The sequence below is a fragment of the Pleurodeles waltl genome, chromosome 4_1, assembly GCF_031143425.1.
Source record: "Pleurodeles waltl isolate 20211129_DDA chromosome 4_1, aPleWal1.hap1.20221129, whole genome shotgun sequence".
NCBI classification, from domain to species: Eukaryota; Metazoa; Chordata; class Amphibia; order Caudata; family Salamandridae; genus Pleurodeles; species Pleurodeles waltl.
In genome coordinates, this window is record NC_090442.1 from 938,254,774 (window position 1) to 938,281,541 (window position 26,768).

The window sequence follows — 26,768 nt, forward strand, 5'->3', positions numbered from 1 at the left end:
ACTCTACATTCCCTTCCATCTCATAATCCCATTCTGTGGCTGCAACCAATGACTGATGTGCCTCCACCCAGGCCCACAGTGCCTTTTTGCGCTCCACCTTCCAGGAGGTGCCTTTCACCGAATGTCTCATCTCTTTACAGAACTCCTTGGGCTTGGCCACTATGTAGGCATCCATGTTGGCATGTTCAAACTCCATTCTTTATGGTGTGGTTTCAGGCACAACAGTCAATGGAAATTTAGAAAAAGCAAGAAGTCTAATAACGGAGAACATTGTATGACACTGCACATATACAAGCCCTAATCCTTACAGCTGATCACTAATGTAAGAAATTGGTTCACTGGCTCGGGGGTGGGGTGACGCCCTATACAAGCAGAAAGCACAATCAGTGTCAGGGTAAGGCACAAATAAACATAAAATGTACTTCTGCTCAACTCTCTGGCAGCTCAGCACAAATCAGCCAGGCTTAACTTACAGGCAATGTGGATCCCACACCAGGATGGAAATAGAATTATTTTTAATAAAACAAGACCAAAACAACAAAAGTCCAGTTAGTAGAAGCAGAGATATGCAACTGTAAAGATTTCAGTGACAATAGATCGAAAAAGCACAAAGTGCCAACGGGTCGGCTACAGGGAACTAGTTAGGCCCGCTACAAAGAGTTGTGGAGTGTTGCGAGGGTCCGCGTCAAAGATGAGGCACGCATACAAAGTGACGTATCACTTCTGAGACATGACGATGCTGCAATGAGAGGTGCTATGCTGTGGCCATGAATCCCCCTGATGAGGGCTTGCAATGTCCGGCATTGAGGATGTGTCACGCAGTCACGCAATGCGTTGGTTCCAAGGGGATGCAATGTGGATTCCGGCATTGAGGCTGCCATTGACAGGGGACAGGAAGTTCTGTGCTGAGGATATGTTTTTGCACAGAGGGGTTACTGAGGAAGTTGCTGTGTGGGAAGGCGATGAGAGTCTTTGCGATAGGGAAGATCCATGAAGCAGCTGCGATGCTCAGGGTTGGGCACTGCCGCAAAGGAGATGCCTTGGTTCGGCTGGGTCCACAGAGGCAGGCAGAGCACCTTAGGCCCCCTTCAAATGGTCCAGGACTGGGGTGACACCACCTAAGAGGGGGGGCTTACAGGTGGCAGAGTCAAGGTACTGGGGTCTAGATTGTTGGAGCATTCTTACCCTGCTAAAGTCAGGAAGACAGCCAACTAACCCTTGGGTTCAACAGATGCAGATCCAATCCTCACCAAGGCAGGAGCGTAACATGTCAGCAGAGCAGGGCAGCAGTCCTTCAGAGCAGCAGTCCTTTCAGCAGCACAGCAGTCTTTCTCCCACGAAGAGTATCTGCAGGTTCAGAAGTGTACTGAATAGTTGGTGTCTGAAGTTCAAAATGTATTCCTGGGCCTTCCTTTGACATGGGAAGAAGCTTCAAGAGGTTTCCCTCTGAAGTCTCCAGGCATCCTGGCTTCCCTGTCCTGGCTCCAGACTAACTACAGGCGGTATGCAGTCCTTTGTGTTGAGGTTGGACATAGCCTATTCAAGTGTAAGTAGGGTTGTGCCCAGCTCCACCATTCCACCCTGCAGTGACGGCCCTTCCTGGAACACCTAAGCTCTCTATTGTGTGGCAGTCTAGGAGAAATACACAAAGCCAGCTGTTGCTAATCCAGGCACACCTAAACCCTCTATTATGTGGCTGTCTAGGAGAAATACACAATACCCAACTGTCAACTACAGCTGGTCATGTGACCCAGAGACATGCTGTGGGCTCTAAATGGCGAGGGTAGGACAATGCCACCTTTCCAAAAGTGGCATAAAATTCCAAAGACGCCAACCATGAAGTTACCTGTTCCCATCTGGAAGTTAGTTTATTAAATGTATTAAGGGAACTCCAATGTTATCCTATGGACGAGGTCGGCCTTGCAGTAGAGAAAAACAAATTGATGTTTTGCAAGGCACACTGTCAGACTACTTCCTGCAGTATATTTAGTATCTAAAATCAACTTGAATTACTGTATATCCAATGGACTCAATCCCATGTAGCACTGTAACAGTTATTAAGCAGCATGACAAAAATTTATAATCTACTTCAATTATAGAATTCTTTTTATACTTAACGCTCAAATGTATTAAGTTCAGCAGGCTTAATTTTGGATAGGATACTGGAAGATACAGTGGCAAATCAAGTGAAACCGAAAGAAATTCAAGAGAAACTCTTTAGAATGTGGCTTTTATACATGTGGCTAAAACCCTCAAGTCTACAAATGTTGCCCAGATCCTTTCTAAAAGGCCAACATGGACACAAAAGAAAGATTAGAAAGAGCAAAGATTTTACCTTTCTTTTGAAATTTAAACAGGTAATGTTTGTTTTCACTAAACATTACATATCGACGGAAACATTTCAAATGTGCATTTCGGGCACAATGCATAAACTCACTTAAATTCATTTAATGACTCGTGCAATTGGTTTTGCCTAGGTAAACCCCTTTTACATTAGCAAGGAAAAGCAACCTTAGTAGAGTTGGCATTTCCGGTATGAGAATACTTTCTTTTGTAAAGTGTATACTTTTTTTCTTGATCTCTAAAGAAGTATTATAACATTGGAAGTTGGCAGCTCCATTGAAAACAATGGAGTGCTGCAGGCTTTTATTGGCCGGTAAAAGCCCGCAGCGCCAACATTCCAATGTTCGCTTTGTTCACAGCAGCAGCTGTGAACAAAGCCTCACGGAGCCTGAGGGGATTTTAATCCCCTCGGGCTCCGTGAGCAATTTGTTTTTTTAAATAGAACATTCTGCCCTGAGTGGCAGAATGTTCTAATAGCCTTAGAACCCGCCGTAGCTGGCTCTACCTGGCTATTAAAGGCCCTTTCCCTTGTTAAATGCCCTCGCCTTCGGCTCGGGCATTTAACGCGGTAGCGGGCCTTTAATAGCCGGTAGAGCCCGCTACGGCGGGTTCTAAGGCTATATTAAAAAGATGTGTTAAACTTATATATGCGTCCTTTGTGATGCCCATTAATGCCCATCTTAGCAGTAACACAACATCTAAATTCTATACCTACAGTCATGAACAGAACTGGATCATCATTTGTATGTTTCTGATGCAGAAGAACAATAGTCGGCTTAACTACAGTTGGCCTTGTGCACAAATGTGTGTTTAACTGCGGCAAGCTCCACCCACACCCAGGAGGAGGAGATCTTTTCATGAATGGAGTTCGCCATCTCCATGTGAAACTCTCAGTCTGAAGTTAGACTGACATACAAGTCTACACTCCCTCAAATAAGGGGGTGGAGAAACCTACTAACACAATATGACTGAAAATTGCTATAAGTAAGTTTTCAGCAGTTTTGTGGAGATTGAGCCACTGGAGAGGAGGTATTTCTAGAACAATAATAGGGAAATTAACAAACTTAAAAGACTGAAAAAATGAATATACATTAATTACATTTTAAAATATCTAAAAACATCCTTCCCTATATTTTCTTTACCTGGGTCTATCACTTTAACAAGACAGGACAAATCAAAAACCTATACTATAATAAAATAATAAAATAATGCAACCCATTTATCTTTTTTAATACATTGCATCAATGAAATTTTTTATCCTCCACCCATTTCAGTGTTAGCTGTTGTGTTTGATACAAGCTCCACTGTAAGCTATCTTTTATGTTCATATTTTTTAGTATGTTTCATTTAAGTTACTATATACATTAAAATGTAACTTAAGAGTCAAACAATTTTACTATTTAAATTATTTTAAAAAACATGTATTTAAATATATTCTTCTATTTTAAATAAATATAAATAAATGCAATACAAATTTTACTTTATTTTATATTGTTTCCTGAGACATTAACTGCATCCATTTTTGCTGGAAAGGTATTGCAGTACCATTAGTTTTATCACATGTGGTGCTTGACTTACTTAAAGGCTTGCCTGCAGAACAAATTAGCCTGTTTTTCCATTAGAATTATAGGCGTTGATGTGACTGAGTATTTGGTGAATGGGAACTGTCTTATTCATTTGTGGGTGTGTTTTAGTTTTGGCAGGTCACATGCTAAACCCTCAGTGCTCTTTAAACCTAACCCATTTCAGTAATTATTCTGAATTTCCCCACCACTCCCCATTCTCCCTTTCACATCTACTAATAAAACATATACCTATTTGTGTGGAGATGTCTGCCACTCGGACGGAGATCTCCGAACATAAAAAAGAAAAAGAAAAAAGAGAGGAGTGGCAGAGGAGGAAATCTCCAGCCAGATGTTTGTTAACTGCATATGGAGTACATAAAGAGTACTACATTATATACTCTAAAATAGTTTTTTATAAATAAAGCCCTGAGACTGCCGCACATGCCTTAGCCTACAAAATCCAACACTTACAACATGCAACAAGCTTTTCCACATGCTCAAAAGAGATTCGGGCTGGCAGTCTGGGCCAGAGCCATTAGAGAAAGACCAAATCTGATTTGCATATGGCTCATCTCTGTCTTGCGTGGTAGACGAGATAAACCAAACCTTGGAGTAGAAGTAGCCTCATCTAATTACAAGTGACTGAGAGTAATTTAGCATTTATCTATCACATTTTGATTACTAAAAACATTTCTGGGGCCACTGCCTTCGTCAATGTTCAAGAAATGACTAGCTTGCAATTTATAAACTACGCTGGTGTAACAGATTAAAAACAATGGACCATGGCCATACAGATCTATTCTTGTGTGCCAGATGTGCACTCTACAGAACAAATCATCAGCAGTGGGGTGTGTTGTTTAGGCCCTTTAAAACCAGGATGTCATAATACTGTAGGAGCAGCACCATTATTTTTTTGAACTCACAAAAAGGGAGAAACTTCTATATGAGATGCTGCTGCTCTCTCTTTTGGAAGCTCAGTGAAACTCATTTTAGGAGCAAGTAAGTGGTGACTCTGTAACCATTAAAAAAAAAATAAGGCACAGAGACAGGATACAAAAGGTTGTTTTGAAGCTCTTAATTATTTGAGTTAATAAGCCAAATTTCACTACAGGTTGCCCTAATGTACTTCAGTGTAGAGCAACTGTTTAAATGTAAAAGCAGTTGCAATGTACTGGACATGTCGCCAAAGCAACTGAAATAACATTACAGAATATATAAATGGCAATGCTTAAAATAAATAAAAACATGTTTAAAAAAAAACAAAGAAGAAGGTATTTGAGCCATAGTCACCACTCAGTTAACTGTGTTATTTTCAGATTTTCATTGAGATAGGAGCTACAGTGCCTGCATACTTATGGTTAGATAAAAGTTTCAAATGAAAAAGCATTTTGTGATATTTTGTTTAGAAAAACAAGGGCGCAAGTTATAGTAACCTTAGGGCACGAGGTTTAGTCACACACACACACACACACACACACACAGCTGAGACATCTGTGGAGAGCAGATCAGCACAGTGCCATCCATGCTGAGCTACAAAGGAACATAGGCCTTACAAAGAGACATAGGCCTTCATTGCGAGTTTGGCAGTCAGACGAGCTGACCGCCGAACTGGCGGGGATGAAACCACTATCAACCTGGCAGCCTCACCTCTAGTTGTATTACAATGTTCCCACTAGGCTGACCAGTGGGAACTTCATATTAGGACATTCACGCCGGTCAGCCCAATAGAACAGTGCTACGGTATTTGTTTCGGCTCCCTTTAGGGAGACAATGCCAATACTATAGTATAACAGTACCCTAACGTAGCACAACAGCACTGTTGACCAGGGGGGCCCCTGCACTGCCCATAAAATGGTAGTGGGCAGTGCAGGACCCAACCTCACTCCCCCACCTCCTGTTGGCCCCCAGCACTTCCTTTTTGCCAGCTTTTTCATGGTGGTTAAACTCGTGTTCAGCGCTGCCGTGGCTGACCATGAGTCCGACTGCCGTCAGCCTGTAGGGAACCATGTTCCTGGAAAACATCGGTCCGCGAGCCCAAAGTCTTTTGCCATTTCTATAGTAAAGTCTTAAGTATAGGATTAGCACAATGCCATCCATGCCTAACTGTAAAATGACAAAAGCTGTTTAGCACTCCAAGCACAGTGCTATAGCTTTAGATTAGTAAAATACCACTCAAGCCAAGCTAGAATGAATACAAGCAGCCCCTGACACAGGTTTTGCTATAATTATCATTACTATCATTATTGCTCTTCGGAGAGGCTTAGCTTTGTCTAGGCATAACAAAGCACCTGCTATATATTAAAACCATACGCTCCCAAGCTTAGTGTGCTGCATAAATTATGCAAAAAAAGAAACAGAGAACTCTGGGTAGTTTCCAGGTTTAGGCAGTGAGCAGCTCCTGTAACAACAACACCACCAACTCCACTACCCTGATCGACAACCTCACCAACCACGGCCTCAGACAACTTGTCAACACACCAACCCACATCGCCGGCCACACGCTTGATCACATCTTCTCCTCAAGCGCCCACGTCACTTTCAACCATACCACCATACTCCACTGGACTGACAACCACTGTATCCACTTTACCTACAAGAAACCTACCGAGCACCACTGCACCCAACAACCTACCCGCCGATGCTGGAGCAAAGTTGCGGAAGACCAGCTTACCAACACCCTCGCCCAGAACCCACCCCCCGACTCCACTGACCCGGACACCGCCGCCAACAACCTCACCCTGTGGATCAATGACTGCGCCAACACCCTCGCGCCACTCAAAAAAACCACCGACAACCTAGCGAGAAGAAAAGCCGCCAGGTTCTCCTAACGAGCTCCTAAATTCCAAACGCGACTGTCGGAAGCTAAAAAAGGAATGGCTCCTCAAACGCACACCTGACAGCCTCACAGCCCACAAGGACGCCACCCGCAAGCACCACCAACTCATCAGACAAGCCAAACGATCCCATTTCAAAGACCGCCTGGGCAACAACGCACACGACAGCAAAGAGCTCTTCAGCATCGTGAAAGAACTCTCCAACCCCAGCGCCAACATCAACGACATCCCTCCATCCCAAGATCTCTGCAAAGCACTGTCCACCTTCTTCCACTGGAAGATCACCGACATCTTTGACGCCACTCCCACGCCAGACCCCACCTCCGAACACTCCACCTGTGCAAACCACCTGACCTCCTGGACCAACGTGAACGACACAGAGGCACGCAAGGTCATGAACTCCATCCACTCAGGATCTCCATCAGACCCCTGCCCCCACCACGTGTACAACAAAGCCAACTCCACCATCGCCCCCCAACTACGGAAGGTCATCAACATCTCCTTTGAAACAGCGACATTCCCTGAAAAATGGAAACACGCCGAAATCCGCGCTCTCCTCAAGAAGCCCAAAGCAGACCCCAACGACCTCAAGAACTTCCGACCCATCTCCCTGCTCCCTTTCCCAGCAAAGGTGAATGAAAAAAACATCAACACACAACTAACCAGCAACCTCAAAGACAACGGCATTCTAGACCCCTCCCAGTCAGGCTTCAGACGAAACCACAGCACCGAAACTGCCCTTCTCGCCGCCACAGATGACATCAGACGCCAAATGAACAACGGCGAAACATCAGCCCTCATCCTCCTGGACCTATCTGCCGCCTTTGACACAGTCTGCCACCGCATCCTGAAATCACACCTCCACGAAACCGGAATTCAAGGTAAAGCCCTCGACTGGATCGTCTCATTCCTCTCCGGCAGAACCCAGAAAGTCCGCCTCACCCCTTCCGCTCCGAAGCCACCAACATCATCTGCGGCGTCCCCCAAGTCTCATTCCTCAGCCCAACGCTGTTCAACATCTGCATGGCCCCCCTCGCTCAAGTGGCCCGACAACACAACCTCAACATTCTGACCTACGCCGACAACACCCAGCTCATCCTCTCACTCACCAAAGACCCCCACACCGCCAAAACCAACCTCCACGAGGGAATGAAATCCATCGCCGAATGGATGAGAAACAGCCGTCTGAAACTGAACTCGGACAAGATGGAGGTCCTCATCCTAGGACCCACCCCCTCCGCCTGGGACGACTCCTGGTGGCCCACCGCACTAGGATCCCCGCCGACACCGCCCAACCACGCTCGCAACCTGGGCTTCATCCTCGACTCCTCCCTCACCTTGTCTAAACAGGTCAACGCAGTTTCCTCCTCCTGCTACAACATACTCCGCATGCTCCGCAGAATCTACAAGTGGATCCCGACAGAAACAAGAAGAACAATGACACAGGTCCTCGTCAGCAGCAGGCTGGACTACGGCAACGCACTCTATACAGGCATCCCAGCAAAAGACCTACTACGCCTCCAACGTATCCAAAACGCCTCCGCCCGGCTGATCCTCAATGTACCCCGCCACATCTCCCACCACCTGAGCAACCTTCACTGGCTCCCCGTGGACAAAAGGATCACTTTCAAGCTTCTTACCCACGCTCACAAAGCACTCCACGACACCGGACCATCCTACCTAAACAACAGACTCAGCTTCTTCACCCCCACCCGTCAGCTCCGCTCCACTAACCTCGCACTCGCCCCCGTCCCCCGCATCCGAAGAAAGACCTCCGGCGGCAGATCCTTCTCATACCTCGCTGCCAAAACCTGGAACACCCTCCCCACCACCCTGCGACAGACTCAAGACCTACCCACCTTCAGAGGACTCCTCAAGACCTGGCTCTTCGACCAGTAACACCAGTTCTCCCCCCCCCCCAGCGTCTTGAAACCCTCACGGGTATGTAGCACGCTTTATAAATTCAATGACTGATTGATTATAAATAACCCTACAACACCAGCGACACTCGATCTGCTCACCTCACATTCTTTGCTTCTTTTTGTTCTTTCAGTGAATTTCTACAGGTAATGTAAATTAAGATCTTATTACCATATCCAACTATAACGTATATTTATAAAACCTTTTGTTTTTTCCAATAAATTTCTGTTTGTTTTTCATTTTCTCACTAAGCGAACCTTTTGAGTGTGCAGAAGAGGGCAGGACACAGTGCCTTACCTTCACCCAGGGTTCACATCAAAACTCCTGAGGGTCCAAATCACTCGCAGCCGCTCACATCTAACCCCTCCATGGTACCGCAACCCTGCATGAGACTAAACAGGGGGCCACGCTGGAACCCGTATTACCTCACAGGAGCCTCAAAGAAGTATTGCAGTACCTGCAGCACGCACTAGACACCACTAGCCCCAGAGGGGTCATGGTACAGAGTCTCCATGCCTTGCATGGCAGCCACATGATTTATTGATATTGCAGCCAATCAGATTCCTTTGTACCAGTCAATCCAGTGACACGTCCTGAGTGGCCAGTTAGAGAAAAGCCCTCTCGACCAACCAGATCGCTTTATTCTTTGAATCTGTATGTATTCCTAATCAACCAGATACCACCAAGTTTTGAACCCTAATGTCTCAAAAACTGCAGAAATATTTACACCAATGCTTTCTGAATGAAGACCTAGCTTTTTGCTAAATTTGGTAATCTTTGGTTCAGCCTTTTTTCCCCAAAACTCTTCTTATAATTCCTATGAGAAACTGAATGGAGAAAATATGTTTTGGATCTGCCCCTCTTCTTTTTTTTGGCCCCTGCTTGACAGATAACCTCGAAGCTTCCCAGGAAGGAGCTGAGGTGGATGACCTTTTTTTGGAATGTTTTGTCAAGATTAGTCAAACTGCACCAGTTATTAGCATATAAAAAAACTCTTCCTCTGGAAACTCTGACCTAACTATACCTACACAGAGCACTGTAATATGTAACATCTATGTATGTGTCTATCTATAGGTCACAGGCCTGAACTTTGAGGCAGATACCACTGCACAAGGACAAAGACAGAGCGCACACAGAGGGTTGACTGAATGGCTCGGCCAATGGCCAAACCCTTCTGCTAACTCTCACTGCATGCTGTCAAAGACCATGCACTAATGGGGTAGGAAGTTCACAGTAGGCTGGGTACAGGGCTTGGCCAAAGGACTGGTTGAGCGGCCAAATACCAGTGCGTACAGCCTTCACTTTAACGGGTGACTAAAAGGGACTGGCTAACACCCAATGTGTACAGCCTTTGCTGGAAAAGGCATGGCAATTTCCCACTTTGGACAGACCCTTTACGTTTGCCCATTGCTTTACATTTGCTCCCTAAGGACATCTTGTTGAAACTGGAAATCCCTGAACTGTGCTTACAGGCTAAGTATTGTGCATATGGATTTACCAGTGCCAAAGTTATTTGAAAATGAACACTTTTTTGCCTTTGCTTGGTTTGGTGTAAATCTGTTTAATAGATTTTAAAAAGGTGTTTCAAAAATTGTTTCTGTTGGTCATGATGAGGCATAAATTGTACAGCTATCTGGAGCGAAAGCTCAGGAAGTTTGTATGCCCTTCTGCAAGTCCAAAATTAAACAAAAATGTTCAAACTTTACCCAAAGCCAGGTTCATAGACTCAAAGCTCTATCATTGTTTGGTGCAACAGAGTAAAATCTGTTGTGAATACCATTAAAAAAACTCAAGGCTTAAAGTCACTGAGTCCTGAAAAAAAAAAAAGACAAGTCAAGATTAATAGGAACATCTGGGACTGGTAGTTTTACATCTGTGGGGCTGTGGAGGGGGGGATAAAATAGGTCTGAGAAACCTGCATCCCACTGGAGATCCAAAAAGGAACCTTACAAAAACAATTAAAGCATAAAAAAGGATTGAAAGACAAGGTGTCAGTGGGGGTGACTACTTGTAATCATCCTAGTTATGGTTTAAAAAATGTGTGGACTGGAAAAGTGATGGTTATGACATACTTTTCTTGAAATGTTTCTGAACACTTTGATATATTTTCTGGATTTCTTAGCCAATCAGACTGGAAATGGGTTTTCTAAAACCTCTGGCACTAAGGACTTATGGTCTCATTATGACATTGGTGGTCAGACCAGCGAACCGCAATGCAGCGGTGAGGACGCCACTGTCATACCAGTGGCGCCCCCACACTATTACAATGATTCCACCGGGCTGACCAGTTGCAACATTGTAATAGAGTGTTCCCATCTGTCAGTCCAGTGGGAACAGTGCTACGATAAAGGACCCAGCTCCCTTAAGGGAGCTGAGTCCTATACCGTAGCACAGGGGGTCGACCATTTCGAAGGTGCTGGGCAGGGTGCCTGCATTGCCCGTGCCATGGGCATTGAGGGGGGCCGACCAGCAATGCCCCACCAAATTTGTGATTTATTGTATTGAATGTATATTTCAACATATCTACATAGGAAGGACAATAAGACCATTGAAGCAAAGAATACAAGAGCCCACAGTGCCATCAGGAATGGCAACGGAAATTATCCCCTTGCCTCTCACTTTATTGCTCAATAAAAGACCTGCGAGTTGGCCAAAATAAGGTTCCATGACACAGGAGTGGCTGCAGAACACCCAAGAGGAGGGAACAGAGTCCAGGCCCTTCGCAGGCTCGAGACCAACTGGTTCATCAAACTTGGAGCTGTGGATCAAGGCCTGAATGTAGAGCAGGAGGTACATTTTTTTGTTACAGTTCATAAACTTTTGTCTGGGCCGGGACCAAGTGGCTTTACTATGCTTATGTTTGTAGTATTTAATTGGGGATCATACGTGGTCCTCTTCTCTGTTATTTTGAATGGTTTAACAATTTGTTTGTCGTTTAATCCTACCTACCATGTTCCATCACACTGAACATTATGACTGTATACATTTAGCTCTTCTCTCAGTTACTGCATTGGGGATTGCTTCATCCTTTGTCTCCTATGGGACTTCTCTTTCTGTCTTAATAACTATCTTGAGACTTGAATTCTGCTACATGCTATACACCTTATTTGTCCTCTTTTATTAATACCATGTTCTTAGGCATTGCCCTTTCACACTGATCCTTAAAATGTTGTCCCTCATTGGGCACTGCAGTGCATGTCCTTTGTATTTCTTGACACTAATCTAAATTGCCATTTGCACTTTGCAAATACAGTCCGCACAATTCAACCTTTTAACTTTTATGAAATGACATACGGATTACTCTATTACAATTATTTTTTCTTTCAAGCCCATATTTTCTCCTCTTACGACATGCGAGCTCTATGGACCAACCCTATTACTGCGCCATCTTTGGTACTAAGACATTGGTTGGCCTCCCTCGATATTTTTTGCCGCTGGAACGTTTATGCTCACCTTATTGTAGGCTATTCTAAGCTTTATTGGGTATATTATTTGATCAGTGCCCATTTGTTTTACCTTGTAAATCTTTGTCCAAAACACAACGTACACAGCCTAGCTCACAGCCACATTCAGCTGTGTTTTTGCGCTTACAATATGTTTAGCGTTTCACCTGTTGAAACCTTTTTTCGGGTAATCACGTAAATGTTGTTTTTTTCCATTACTTTTATTAAATATGATTATTATTTTGGGTGCCTGGTTTACACCAGTCCGGTTCATACCAACTCCAATATGGCCTCCTCCTTTGTGCTCCATAGGATCAACATTGGCAGCATTTGACTGCTTTCTGTTTCTAGAATACTTTTTTTAATGCTTCACATGACATGCGCTTACGAGACACTTTTTACTTTTCTTTGACACACACTATGCCAGGTGAGACAATACTATCAGTTTTTTAAATTAATTTTTAATTGCGGACTTTGTACTTTGACTGTTCTGATACAGCTTTACTTTCCCTTTATTCTGCCTGCACTTGGGGAGCTTATCAAGGCTTTGCCACTTTTTGTTTACTTTGATCTTGCTACTGGACTCTTACTTTACCCCAACAGGTACGCAGCTGATCTGGTGTGGTTTTTGGTTACAGTCTTGATTGTGCACAGTTTTTCTACTCTTCAACAGGGTCTCACCATGATTTTACTGTGTTGATTCCTTTTCCACTTTCACTCCAAAACAGAATTGGTTTTAATGCAGAAGCCTGACATTCGTCTCTGCCTTGGCAGTACACGCATTACTGACATTGTTTTACCGTGAATAGATTTGATCTTTATGACTACAACTAATTTTTGTCGTCATTCGTTATCTAGGTAACTACTTGTGTGGAACTTTTTCTATAGTAAACACTCGTTTATTAGTGGCCTGCGTACGACGGGTGACTCTGGTGATTATGGTTCTAACCTAATTTTCTTATTTCTTCATTGCTTTTTCTCTGCTACTTTTGTGCACATGCTCTATTGCATCATCTTTTCCCCTTGTAATGGCTGACCTTTTTGGGAACATGTTGCAGTCACTAGGTTCTCTTTGGAATTTATACACTGATGAAGTTTTTCTGGTTTGGGATTTTTATTGTATCTGGAAGGTTTTATACTATGCCTTGCTTATGTGTATTATGCAATATTGTGTTTTTGTAGCCCTGAAAATGTCACCAAAGACTAAAACACATGTCGGCTGCCTGCTCTCTTTGAAATAAAACATTTCAATCATATTGCACTTAAATTTTACTGGACCTACTGTTTGGTCTTTTACTACTGTGGAACTACTTCTAGCTGCTCTGGGTGCACTTTATACTTATGTATGATTGGGGTTATTCCTCACACTTTAGGACACTAGTTTGGTAGCGTAGTGCGTCCACCTGTTGAGCAGTCTACTACTACTACTACATTTGGACTTATTATATTTACTCTAGGGAAGTGCTGTACACAGTAGATCACTGCTAACTACTTTTTCAGTAATACTTTCCGAATTTGGCCATGTCAGATGGCTCAGTCATAGTAAAAACAAGATTCCTGGACTCATTACAGGTTCTTATCCCGTTGCTTAAAAAATATGGTTTTAACAAAGTGTGGAGTGCGTTCAGCCATGCCGGACGGCAGCTTAATATGTGACTGAATGACTTCGTTTTATAGCCACAAAGCCTGCAATTGACAATCTTGGAATGGGAATGCCATTTTTGGTTCATTTCTTTGATCTGGAGGGCCAACAACCTTGAAGCCATGATTTGTGTCAAGCAAACTTTCCCAATAGTGCACGTTAAGTATGGCTTTGCAGTGAGAATGTGTGGGTGTTGATAGTACTGATCAATCTCCCTAGTTTGTTGTGGCAATATTTTCAAATCTTGAAATATAAAATATAATAATAAAAAATAGAGTAAATGTTATCAACAAGTAAAAAATATTCTATATCATTTGGCTGTTTGTCGCAGAACAAATACAGAAATTACAGGTACGTTAATAAAGCAAGACATTTTCTATGTTATTCTTTGATTACTTAACAAGTCATATCCTGACTGTTGTATAAAACAAAATAAAAAAAAGACTGCAGTGTTTCTCAAGCACTATCCTTTAAAATACTTGGGCGGGAGGGGCTTCTCTGATGCATTCCCCAAAGTTTTTAACAATTTATTTTCTCAAAGTATAGTTTGGATCTGAATTTCTAAGAATCCCAGCTTCATACAAGTCAGATTCTCTCTGCTGCGAACATGATGTCTAACCTATGCTCCACATCCCAAACAAGTTCACACAATAACTTGGGAAATTGGGATAATTTTTGATTCATATCTAAGCCTCACCCCTCAAATAAATGCAGTGGTCAAGTGGAATCAACCTCTGCACACAAAAAAGCCACATACTCCTACAAACTAAACATCATGTTAAGCTAATAATTGCCATGGTTATGACTCTATTGAATTACTGCAACAGTAAAGAATGAAGGAGTCCAAATGAGCTTACACCTTCATAAATAAGATCACATCAAGCCAGCACTAAAAGTACTTCATTATTTTTGTGTTCGAAAACAGGGACTGATTCAAAACAGCGTGCATCATTTAATAGAATGCTGGGCAGAGGAACAGACTGCTTAAACTGCTTCCAAAATCTGGTACTCATTATGTTCTGAATAGCAATCGGCATCCCTCACTGCAACCCTGATCAACCAAAACGTATTTAAATGATTTAAATATGGTGGTAGATATCTGGGATCTAGTGTCCTCAAATGAGGAACACTCCTAGATCACAATTTTGAACTAAGCATGTTTCCTTGAGTCCAGAAAACTCCAGAAACTAAACCTCTGAAACAAGCCTTCAGTTGACTCCAGTGACTTCAAAGAAACAAGCAAAGATGCCACATCAGGTTAAACCTACAGTGCTCTGAAGAAGCCCTAGGTGATGTGTAGCACTTTACAAAATATCCAAGTTACCTTTTCACTGACAATGGCGGATATGAGCAATAAATTGCAGTGAAATAACGTTATGGGGGAGTAACCTTCAGAAGAGACATCAACCATGAATCAGGCAAAAATGTACACTATGACAAACTCTAAAGCTCTAAACAAAATTGAGCTGTACCCTTTAATAAGGAGACTGCACACTATGGAACATCAGCTTAAAGCTAGGCATCACCACAATACTTCCAGTTTACTTAAGAAAAATATATTGTCTAAATACTTTCCTCTATTAAATCATGGAATCTACATAAATGTTAACACCCCAAATAAATAAGCTTTACACATACGACACACACAAAAGAGTTACTTCCCGCAAAAGCTGCAAACTTGGAAACAAAGATAAAAACAGGTACAAATAGTTTTGAGACAGCTTTTACAGTGTGTTCACTTACGGGCTGAGTGTAAATAAGGATAATTCCAGATTATTGTACAGGCTATTTTCTCCAGGCCCTTATCTGGAGGATATTGTGAATGAGTAGCACAAACACTGCACACAAAATTATGAGTTATTATATGGGACATCTTTCTGATCTGGCTTTTTTCTATTACATGGTTTGGATAACAGTTAAAGTTGAAAGTAATATTCACAAACTGAGAACCGTTTCACGTCTGTACCACTTTTTAGGTTGCTGAAAGCCAGACTGCATAATAGTTTGGTTGCAAAACACTTACTGGAGACATACTGCTAGCTTAACTAGAAAGAAACTCTGCCCATTACTTTCCATTGGCTTTCTGTCACTTTGTTTTTCTAGCTATTTGATGGTTTTATTTTCTTTAGCTCGTCCAGCTCCTGTTTGTCCCTCCCATGGAGCTCTACCCGTTTACCATCTCTGGTTGGCTCCTTTTATCCTATCACAAGTGTCTAATTTTTGAGAATTTTTTATTTTCTTTCCATAAGAACATTTAATGAAAGTGCATGTGTTTCCCTCATTCTCTGTGTTTTCACCCTTCTTCCATTATTACTTGCTCACACAGAGTATAGAAATTCTTACGAACAACACTGTAATCCTTGTTTACTAACAAAGTCATGGGGTCTATGTTTAATTCAGCACATATAAACGGTCTCTGCTTAAAAGCCACTCATGTAGACTGCCTCTGCTTACAAGCAACACTGAAACCCCTGCTTACAAACTGTGTGTGGAGTCTGTCTCTACTTACAAATACCACATGCATATTGCCTGTGCTTAGAGACAGCACAAACACTGACAGGTGGTACGATTCTTCGGGCAAGGGCTAGTTTCCAGTCCACGTCTTTGTGCACCTTCCACTGATACAAATCAATACTGCTCCACGGTAAATGAGAAAGCAAACAACCAAATAAAGGGGTAGTAAACAGTACATCTGAGCCAAAGGCGAAAAAAAGGGTGGCCCAGTCCAGCCTCCTCTGGGATATGACAGGCATGGACGCCCCCTTCAAGGCCTGGGCTTTGCCGAGGCATGGCCAGTTCGCGGCCTGCGCTGCGAGGGTTCCTGGCACACTTTAAGCATGAAGACTGAGGGTGGTGGAATACCATCTCCACCGTTCCCAATTCTTTCAGTACCTTCAATTAGGTCACACTCTACAGCAATACCTACCCCCCCCCCTGATGGGTATGTCCCCGAGTACCCCCTATGGAAGCTAAATTACTCCTAATCAACATAGAAGAACACAAACTGACGAATATCTATCGAATGTTAACCCGCAATGCACAAAACTGTATGAGTCTGGTGAGGGACGCCTGGGAGGTAAACTTAGGGTCGCCTCACAGCGATCACTGGCTAGAAGCATAGGCTGCCCCACACAAGACATTGAAAGCCTCACAATTTAGGCTCATTCAATTTAAAGTCTTACACAGAATACAATACACTCTCACCAGACAACAAAAAATGGGATTGATCCCACCAGACCAATGCTTGTGATGCGAGCAGGACGGGGGCAACCTACTACATGCCCTATGGTAGTGGCTGTCCATCCAGACCTACAGGTCGCGCATGCTCGACACATTAGGAGAGGTGCTGGGTTGGCCAATTCCCCAAGACCCCAAACTGATCCTATTGCATATCTTGGCGGACACCGGGTGCAAAAGGTACCAGAAAGTACTATTGAGGTTGGGCCTGGCGATAGCTAAGACAGATATTCTTCAAAATTAGAAATCAACCTCCACCCCGCCACCCACCATATGAGCTACTTTATGGATCACTGCAGGACAGTTGAAGGACCGATATGTTAGGGACGTGGATGTCCCCAAAAACATGGGAAGATCTAACATGGGTGGGCAAGCCATAGAGGTATTACACTGGATCCCAGCCCAGCTTCACATGGACACCAGGCGAACACAAAGAAACATAAGGGACGACGATAGAAATTCCATTACATAAATCTGTGCTCAACTGAGATGGGGGGTGAGGGAGGACACTACCTTCACAGAGAGGTACCACTCAGCAGAAATCCTAAGAGGGGATAAGATGTAATATCAATCTGTGCTTGAATAAGTATTTGTGAATTGAGTGTGTGGTTGTTTATCGCATAAATAAATGCAAAGATTATTATTATTTTTTTCTTTAAAAGAAAGAGTTTGGTGCCTCCTAGCGCTGCGATTTCTGGGGCCTGGAGTCCCCCAAAAGCAGCCAAATGAGTCTTGTGCAGCAGGAGTCGACGGTGCGCTTAAAGCGTTGAGAATGACGATAGCGCTTCCAGGCGCAGTGAAGACTGGGACTTGGAGCATTCCAGCAACAGCTCAGAGAAGTCCTGTGCTGTGAGAGTTGATAACAAGCTTCAAGCATGAAGAATGTGGGTGGTGACTCCTGCCACACTGATGTCAGGGGCCTGGAGCCCCCCTCAACAGCAGCTCAGAGAAGTCTTGCTCTGCTAAAGTTGATGGGGCGCTTTAAGCACGAAGAATGCAGGCAGCACCTCCTGTGGGATGATGTCTGGAGCCTGGAGTGCCCCTGCGGCCCCCAGCAGCAGCTCAGAAATTTCTATGCAACTCTAGACGGTGAGCTACCACATTTACATCAGACGTACCCGAAACTGATGGGTTGCCTCAACATTAGAAATTACAATTTGACCCTCCCCTTCTTGACCAAAATCAGTCTGTGGAAAGACTGATTTTACTCACAAGGCCTTGAAAAATCATAAAAATGTTACCAGACCTGCAGGTAAAGTAACTTGAATAATCTACTCAACCTAACTTTATTGTACTTGACCCAGGTATGGGTATCAAATTGTGTGATCCTAGGCAAACATTTTATTTTACAAATGCCTTTTTCTTCTTTCTCACATATAAGGGCACCTTCAAATATTTGAGTTCAGTATTTCTGCTGAAAAAAAAAACACTGAATAAAAACTAAACGTTTGCTCCATGCATAATAAATCTAGCCCACATGTAGGGTACACATGACCCATGACTTGCCTCTTAGTTTACTAATAGCTTTACCAGGACAGGAGCATATCTCAGTTTATGTTTAAACATTCACTTTTTATAAATATATTACTAAGACATGATGTGGTAGCGCACTGTCATTTACAGACAGTAAATTTCCAAGAAATCTCCAAAATCCTTCCCACTAACTTGCAGCTTTACTGAAAAAACTATATAGTGTATTAACTATAATCTGTGAAAACTGGGTTTTCTTAAAACATATTTATCATTTGCACATCACCAAGTAAAGTATTCTGATTAGTTTTCATCCTACTAAAATATTTTTCATTACACAGAAGTACAAACAAATGACCCTTCACAACTACTGAAATATATTTCTAAATGTTTGTACAGTTGACCTAGTTATTTAAATGTTGTGTGTTAAGAAAAACCTGACACCCTACATCAGTGGTTCCTAACCTGTGTTCCAGGGACCGCTGTGGGTCTGTGAAGCCTCCTAAGGGGGTTTGTGACTGCTTAAAAAATTTAAGAATATTAAGAGATTAATAAAGTGTACAGAAATAAAGTGGCTAAATGTACAAATGAAAATGTTAAAACGTACTGTAAATTACAAGAAATTTGAAATAGGAAGCTAAAAATTGAATCAGTATCCTCAGATTGATTTGTGGGAGCATGCAGGTGCATCAAACAGAATACAATATGGACGATGTGTGGCTTCAACTGAATTTAGAAAAGGTCTGACCTTCCTATTAAAATTATTTTTTTTATTTCTATTTGATTGCAAATTATCTAAAATATGCTATCATGTGTGTATGTGTTTGATATTTGCTTGATTCTGTATATCTTTTGTATTGTTTTGCAATTCAAATCACAGTGGGGGGTTCCCGGAATCCAGTAATGATAAAGTGGGGGTCCACAGAAGTCAAAAGGTTGAGAACCTTTGTACAGCAGGTCAGATAGTTCACCTTACAAAATCATGGAACTCTGCAGTCAGAAGAAAGAGTAATTACAAGGAGACAAAATGACTTTTGACCTTTGTCTCTAAACCCAGAGCAAATGTGAGAAGAACAAGATTCAAAGATCTTTACTCCTCCTTCACTTTCTGACTGAACAGAACACCTGTTCTTTAACTCACCAGAAGGGCCAAGTAGGTTCTAAAAATAGCTTGACCTGATAAAATATGACTTGCAATAGCAATTGGGAAAATAGATTTTTCAAGGCCTGAAGGGGTTTGGAATTTTCCAAAATATCTACTTGTCCATGAGACAAGCTGCATCATAAATCTACCTGTCCTGTAAAAAAAAAAATATATCAACTTGGCCCTCTTGGTGCCCTGTAGTGCGGCAACATAATATGACAGCACTCTCGTTATACAAGAGCCGTGATAACAGCCTCTCAGATTATGCTAGGGCTCATACTGTTGTAGGGTTTGTTTACTAGCAATGTCCTTATTTTGCCACCTTTTAGCAGATCTTCATACTGGGGCTGGAGATAGGAGTAAGCAATAGTTCCAAGACTGGAAAGCTCTTGAGTCTGTGCAAACCTTCTAACTTGCATGTTTCAGAGGGTTTTAGCAGTGCTTTCCTGATTTTTAGCAATACTGAGGAACATTGGAAATTTACTTCTCGCAAGGCAGAAGTAAAACTTCTTCCAGTGTTGGTAAAAGTGGTTGGAGAGAAAGTGAACTTGTAAACGCTCCCAAAAATTTTGAGTGAGCAAATCTACACATGCACATTTGCTAGCACTAAAATGCAGTTTACAAATGTCTTCTAGGACTACAATTTCCTGGTGTGCTTCTGTAAATTCTTGTGAATTTATAAAAGCATTAAAACTGCACTAGTGCAAGAACACATACGATGAATGCGCTTTTATGACTTTCTCTAGAAACTGTGACTCTAATTGGTTGTCCAAGACTTTTTTTTAATTAAAATTCTATTTATTTATTGGCTGGCTTTACTGTAAGTGATAGCATGTTGCTCTTTCACAAGGAGCATATTGGCACATAAAGTAGTTTTTATCAGTGCGAGGGACTACTATAACAAGGTGTGCTTTTTTAGACCAATTTTTTTTGTTGCTTTCTGTCAATGTTTGTTATGATGATGATGGCTCGGAAGCTCCCACATCAATAACATTTTACAAACACCATGTCAAAGCAAGACACACATTGACAGAATCAAAACGCTAACCACTATCTCAGATCTATTGGTCAGGCCAATGCTTTTGGATTTTCATGTTTCCCATAATCTTGTTGAAAATGGTTACATTGATTTTTCTGATATAAATTTGTTTTGGGGAAATACTAGCATGCATCAATACATGTTAATAAATTATGTGTCCAAAAAATGGTGCCTTAAATTTCAAAGTAGTTTACTAAAACAAGTTTTTTCCTAGTTGCATTTCATTTTTTTGTGAACATTTTATTTTGAACGCAAAGAATCATCTATCTTGCTTTCAAGCATCTGCAAATATCTGCATCTAACCAGAGTGTATTCGAGGAAAATTATAAACAGCCTCCTGTTGTTAAACTGTGAAAATTTGTGTACACATTTTCATACTGGAACTACTGTCAGTAGTGCAGTCCGAGCTTACAACATATTCTTATAGTAATAAAGGCTTTCCAAATAATGGACCATAAATACAAGTTTGATCAGCATTAGAATATGGACACAAATATTATTTTAACTGCAGGACAAAGTAAACGCGAAAATCCTTTGTCCTTAACCCAAAGCAATATGTCCAGGGCCTCGGGCTACAGAAATTACACACCCCTATTCTACTGACTGCACTTCTTTCTCTATTGGCTACAAAATTAAAAATAATTAAGAATAATAACTTGCCTTTCCTATAACCTTGAAATAGACCCAGGCCAGCATACTGTTCAGAGTGCGAAACAAATGTTGTCTGGCATAATCATTTACCTCAGTATTTGTAACAAAAATAAATGAAGGACTTTGACTATAATATAAACCCTGATTGTTTCCCTTTTGGAATACCATAGATCAGTGGTTCCCAACCTTCTGACTCCTGAGGACCCCCACAGAATAACTACTGGAAGACAGGGATCCCCTACCCCCCCAAGCAATCTGTACTTTTTACATTTCAAACATTAAAACTGTAATTTGTAAAAAAAAATACACACCAAAAAATACTTGAGTTATTAAATATACAATTATTTTATATTAAAAAAAATATACATCAAAAAATGTTAATGGGCAGATTGGCGCTGTATCTCGGCGACTAACTTTACAATGTTTGGTTTTATTTAGGAAAGCTGAATCTTATTTTTTAGGTACATAGGATCTGAGAAAGATTTTTCAGATAAATATGTGGCGGGGAAAGGAAGTAAAACCAAAAGGGCCGCATCTCTTCATACCCTCTCTGCAACACGTATTTTATTTGTTTTATTGCACCTCTCATACCAGGGTAGGGTGTCGGAGCACATTAGAGGGGACTACTAGGTGTAAAATTCACATGTCATTCACACTGGTAGGCACTTTCTAAGAGGGGCTGGTCTCGAGAAGCACAAACTCAGGATTCAGAACATAACACAATTAGCATTGACTGTAACCCACTAGGTGCCCAGGACATAACAGTTACGGTCTCAGGTGCCAAGGACGTAATCGTTACGTCCTAATAAGACAGCTGCCCTCACAACTGGAAGAGAAATGCTTTCATTTCTCTTCTGATCAGGGTGTGGGGGAGATCAGCGGGGCATCAAAGGAAAAGAAAGGCTTTTCCTTTCCTTTTATGTCTTTCTGAACGTTTCTGCAGCACGGTCGCTATGCGATTGTGCTGCAGAAATGCCCACTAGACACAAGGGAGGTTTTTTTTTGTTTACACATAAAGGGAGCAGTCCCACGGGCAGGGACCACTCCGCAAGAGAGGGGGCACCTCCCCAAGGAGGGCATTTTTTTAATGGGCCATATATGTCCCCATTGGGGGCAGATCAGCCTATGTTAATTAGGGGGGCAGGTGGGCCTCTAGGCACCAGGGATATTTTTTTTCTTTACAGGAGGTGAGCAGTCCCTTAGGCAACGGACGGTCCCCTGGGGGCCAAATTTATTTTTGGCCATTCCTTCCCACCTTGGGGGCAGATCGGCCTATTTTTAGTAGGTCATCTGTCTCTAAGGGGGCCAGATACCACTAGAAACCAGGAATTTTATTTTGCCCCAATTTCACGCAAGGAGAGCGACCCGTTAGGCAAGGGTCGCTCCCTGGGAGCCAATTTTATGTTAGGCCATTTCGGCCTGTTTCTATTAGGCCCATCTGAGGCACTAGGGATTGGTGTGTGTGTTTTGTTTGAGGGGGAGCAGCCCCTTAGGCAAGGGTCGCCCCCCATGGGGGCACATTACTGTTGGCCATTTCAGATCGGCCTATTTTTCTAAGGCCCATCTGCCCCCAAGGGGGCAGAAAGTCCATTAGGCACGAGGGAAGATTTAAAAAAATATATATATTAAAATATATAAGAGGATGGGGGTATGGCCATACCCCAAATAGATGGGGACAAAGTTGTTCTGCCCTCCGGTGGGCAGATGGGGAATTACCCTCGAGCAAGTTTTTTGTTTTTTTTTAACTGCCCTTTTGGACCCGCTTTGGTTCCCCCTCAATTTCGACATGTTTTTGTCTTGTCCCTGTCACAGGCACTCGGCCCACCTACACAAGTGAGGTGTTATTTTTATGGGGAGACTGAGAGGAACGTCGTCGGGTGGTAGGAAATTTGTGCCAGTGCAGTGATCCCACACAGAAATGTGGGGGAAATTTGATTGTTTAGCTAAATTTGAGGCCTTTGCAGCAGGCATATTAGCCATCTGCGCTACATTAGACAAGTCTAAACTGATAGTAGACAAAACGTCCATCTCTCTCCAGCAAGTACATTAATCACCAGTTATCTTGACACTTTGATTTTTGCCCAAAAGCTGCTGGATGTACAAGGAACTCGGCAGTGCTTTTAAAACTGCTGCACAAATGAAGTAATAAATATAAAAGCAGGCAGTGTTTCTTTCAAAAGGCACCAGCTGCAGAATTGCCTTTGTGCCGGCCCAGGCCTGCAGACTGTGTGGGAATGTGTCAAGGATCCCTGGGGGTCCGCAGACCATAAGTTGGAAACCAATACCATAGATGTATAACACTGGAGAAAAAATACCTCTCCACTCTATCAATTCGAAATAACCTCTGTCTATCAAATCAACAGCAAATTAGACGCCACAGCTACTCTTCAGCAATGCCACATCCATGTCACGGGCCCACTTTCTGTTCAACCAAGACGCTTCCGCTATTGCTGCTTACAAAAAATCTAATTCTGTGTAGATTTACAAACGCATACAACATTAAGGTTTCAATGTAGCAGATACAATACATGATTTCCTTTTACATTTCAGGATTCTTCAATGGGCGTTCTACTATTAGAATTCATCTTCTGATAACTGTATAAATGAAACCACTTGCATTTTTTAAATAAATCTGGTGTGTGTTGCCATATTATATGCAAAGGATCAGGAAGTCCCTCGCGAGGAATTCCACTGTTATTGGAGGTAAAGTATCTCTTTTAAGTAGACACTGTGTTGCCCTGGTTCGAGGTCAAATCAATAAAAGGTGGCTGCAATACATAACGTAAAAGCGAATCGAGACAGAAAACCTTACGCACAGTTGCATTTTCGTAATCAATATTTAAAATACATCGTCAGCAAATGTCGCTTCCTGCAGAATACTAACGCTGAACAAACGAGGCTGTGAAACGGGTAAAATTACACAAAATGTGACATAGTACGCTTGCTTATGCGTTAAATGCAAACAAATCAAACATTAATTATCTAGTTTTAATTTAGTGTAAATGAAAAACAAAAATGTAAACAAAGTTGGATTCCGCAACAGTTTCAGGCTGACACACAATAGGCTTAGGCTTCGTGTTTAGCATAAGAATGGGCCATGGAGAAACTGATACCTATATCAATGTAGGCATTCTTGAGAAGGTTTATGTCAATGAAGGACGTGAGATATTGTTTCTCCTTCGTTGGTTTCTGATAAATCCGCACTGTCACATTTAAACTTCCTTCATCAATTCTTAACTATCTAGCTTTCGCTCTCGGTATCATACAGTTAACCGACATAAACAAATTACAAACAAATGACTGACATAGAAGCACCGAAGTTTTAAAAAGATGACCAAGGGAACAAAAAAGCAGGTAGTTATGTAGTAGAAGAAGGAATAAGCAGAACTAGAAAAAAAGAGACAATGGACCACAAGAATTCGTGCAGCTAAAACAGCTGACTGCAAAATAACGTATATTGAGAAGCATAACTTAGACTAAATTCTAATCTATGAGGCGCATCACCCTTACTTTTCTGGATAAAGTTATATGGAGAAATGCGAACACATCCCACAAATGTAGTAAGGCTGTGAGAGTACAGCCGCAGGTGGACAGCCCAGCACAATAACTAGTGACGTCATTAAAGTGCGCCAGCCGCCGTTAATACAGGGGCTGCGTACACAAGTGGACAATAGAGGAGCTGCGCGCGGAGCTCGGTAGCGCATAGGGGCGGAAGGGTACTGGAACCACCCTGGAAGGAGGCCAGGGGGGGGGGGGGCGGATCTACCTCCCCCGCCGCCCGCAGGAACTTTAAATGCCAGGCTCATGGACGTCACTAAAAAGCGCCGGCTCCACTCTCCAGTAATGAATGAGTGCGGGGGAGGGTCACAAACCGGGGGCAACTTCAGGCCCCACGCCTTACTCCTGATCTGTGCCACAGCGACCAACAAGCCATATCTCGAGAAGCCCCACCCTTTCTGTGTATGAGATACCTCCAGGGTCGAGGCGGTATCGTCTCTTCGGCGTTCTGCCCCCAACGTTCGCCGCGAGCCGTTTGCCTATGAACCTGCGGCGGTTGGAAGAGGAGGCAGAGCTGGGGGCCTGCCTCCGCCCCCTGCCTTCACCGCGGCGGGCTCAGCGCGGGGCTCCACAAGCGCCCGCTCGTGCTTCTGGGGTGTCACACAGCCCCTCCTCTCTGTACTCGGGGAACCCCCCTTCCCCACCCCCTGTTCCGCAGCGCACAATGCGATCACACGGCGCGTGCCCGTTTCGGCACTCCTGTGACGTCAATGGTAGCCGCTGCCATGTTGCATGTGGCAAAGCTTAGCAGCCGAGGGTAAGGTGTGGGTTTCGGGCGGTAGGGATAGAGAGAGCGGCCATCTTTGAACTGCAGTTCGCCTGTTAGACACGGAAGGTTGCCACTCGCAGAGAACTATGTGTTTTAGAGTAAAATAGTGGTGGACAACCTTTAAATTCAAGGTAAAACACGTAGTATGAAGGCTCAATCTAGTGTGACTGAAAGCCAAACTACCAATCTTAAATTGGCTACCAATTTTTACTGAAAAAGAGGCACACTGATTTTATGCTACCTTGTCACTTCCCTATTTAGGTCTCGCCTAACCAGCGCATTTGCCCTTCCAGACATGCTGTATCTACTCTGTAGGCTTTAAGCAAACCCATTGCTTTTCGTTTGTTGCTTCCTGTGCCTTTTAGAAATTCGTTTCTTTTTAGTGGTAAATCGTTGCCATTTTGTCTTTGACTCTGGTGTGTTGTTCCCTCCCATGGTTGGATAAAATTCACCCTGCAGCTTTTACTGCCTCACTTAAGAGCAGGGATGGGGAAGTGTGCCTCATTGGCTTGGGGACCATACTTCCACCCTTGGCCCACTTCAACACCGGCTAGGTGGCTCAGGTGCAGTGGTCATATATGGCATCAGGGTTTTAGTTGTCTCTGTCCTGTCAGTTCTTTCTTGGGTGCCTGTAGACGCAGGGGAGCAGCTCCTCTATCCCAAGAGATTTCTTCTTGGCTATTTGTGAAGCAGTGGCATCTCTTCTAGTTTCTTAAAGGCTGCAGCGTCAGGACAGGTCAGTTGATCCAAAGAGTCAGGTGAGGCTGGCAGGCATGCCACCAGGGTTGGCGCCAAGTCAGTCGTGCATCTTGGTTCTTGGGTTCAGCAGTTTTCTTGTCTGCTCCTTCTTTTGTTTCCTGTGAGGATCTGCTTTCCTGGTATGAGGGGGGTCCCCTGAATACTGAATTTAGGGGATGTTAAGGGTAGTAGCCAAGGGGCTACTTACTCTTGGGTAACTACACCCCTTAGATGACCACCACTTCCTGTGGGGAGTGGGTATCACCCTGTCCAGAGTTCCTAAATTCCACCACCCATCAAGGTGGCAGAATTTCTTAACCGTGTCCACTTCAGTCTGGTCACCCTAGGGGTCTGTCCAGCCTGCAAGGGCAACACGCCTCTTGCATAGCTAATTTTCCCCTTCTGTCCAGGTGCC

At 43.1% G+C, this 26,768-nt stretch overlaps 1 protein-coding gene across 2 annotated transcripts in view; it reads right to left on the reverse strand.

Annotated features, from left to right (window-relative positions):
* The window catches only part of ZBED4 (zinc finger BED-type containing 4), a 100,264-nt gene extending 74,696 nt beyond the window's left edge, over positions 1 to 25,568 (reverse strand). The window contains exon 1 of one of the 2 annotated variants that reach the window (XM_069229710.1): positions 25,260 to 25,568. The gene's annotated coding sequence lies outside the window, so the exon portion shown is untranslated. Of the gene's footprint in view, positions 1 to 24,798; positions 24,901 to 25,259 lie in introns of those variants that run through there. The other variant, XM_069229711.1, reaches the window with a different exon arrangement.
* Between the last annotated feature and the right edge of the window lie 1,200 nt (positions 25,569 to 26,768).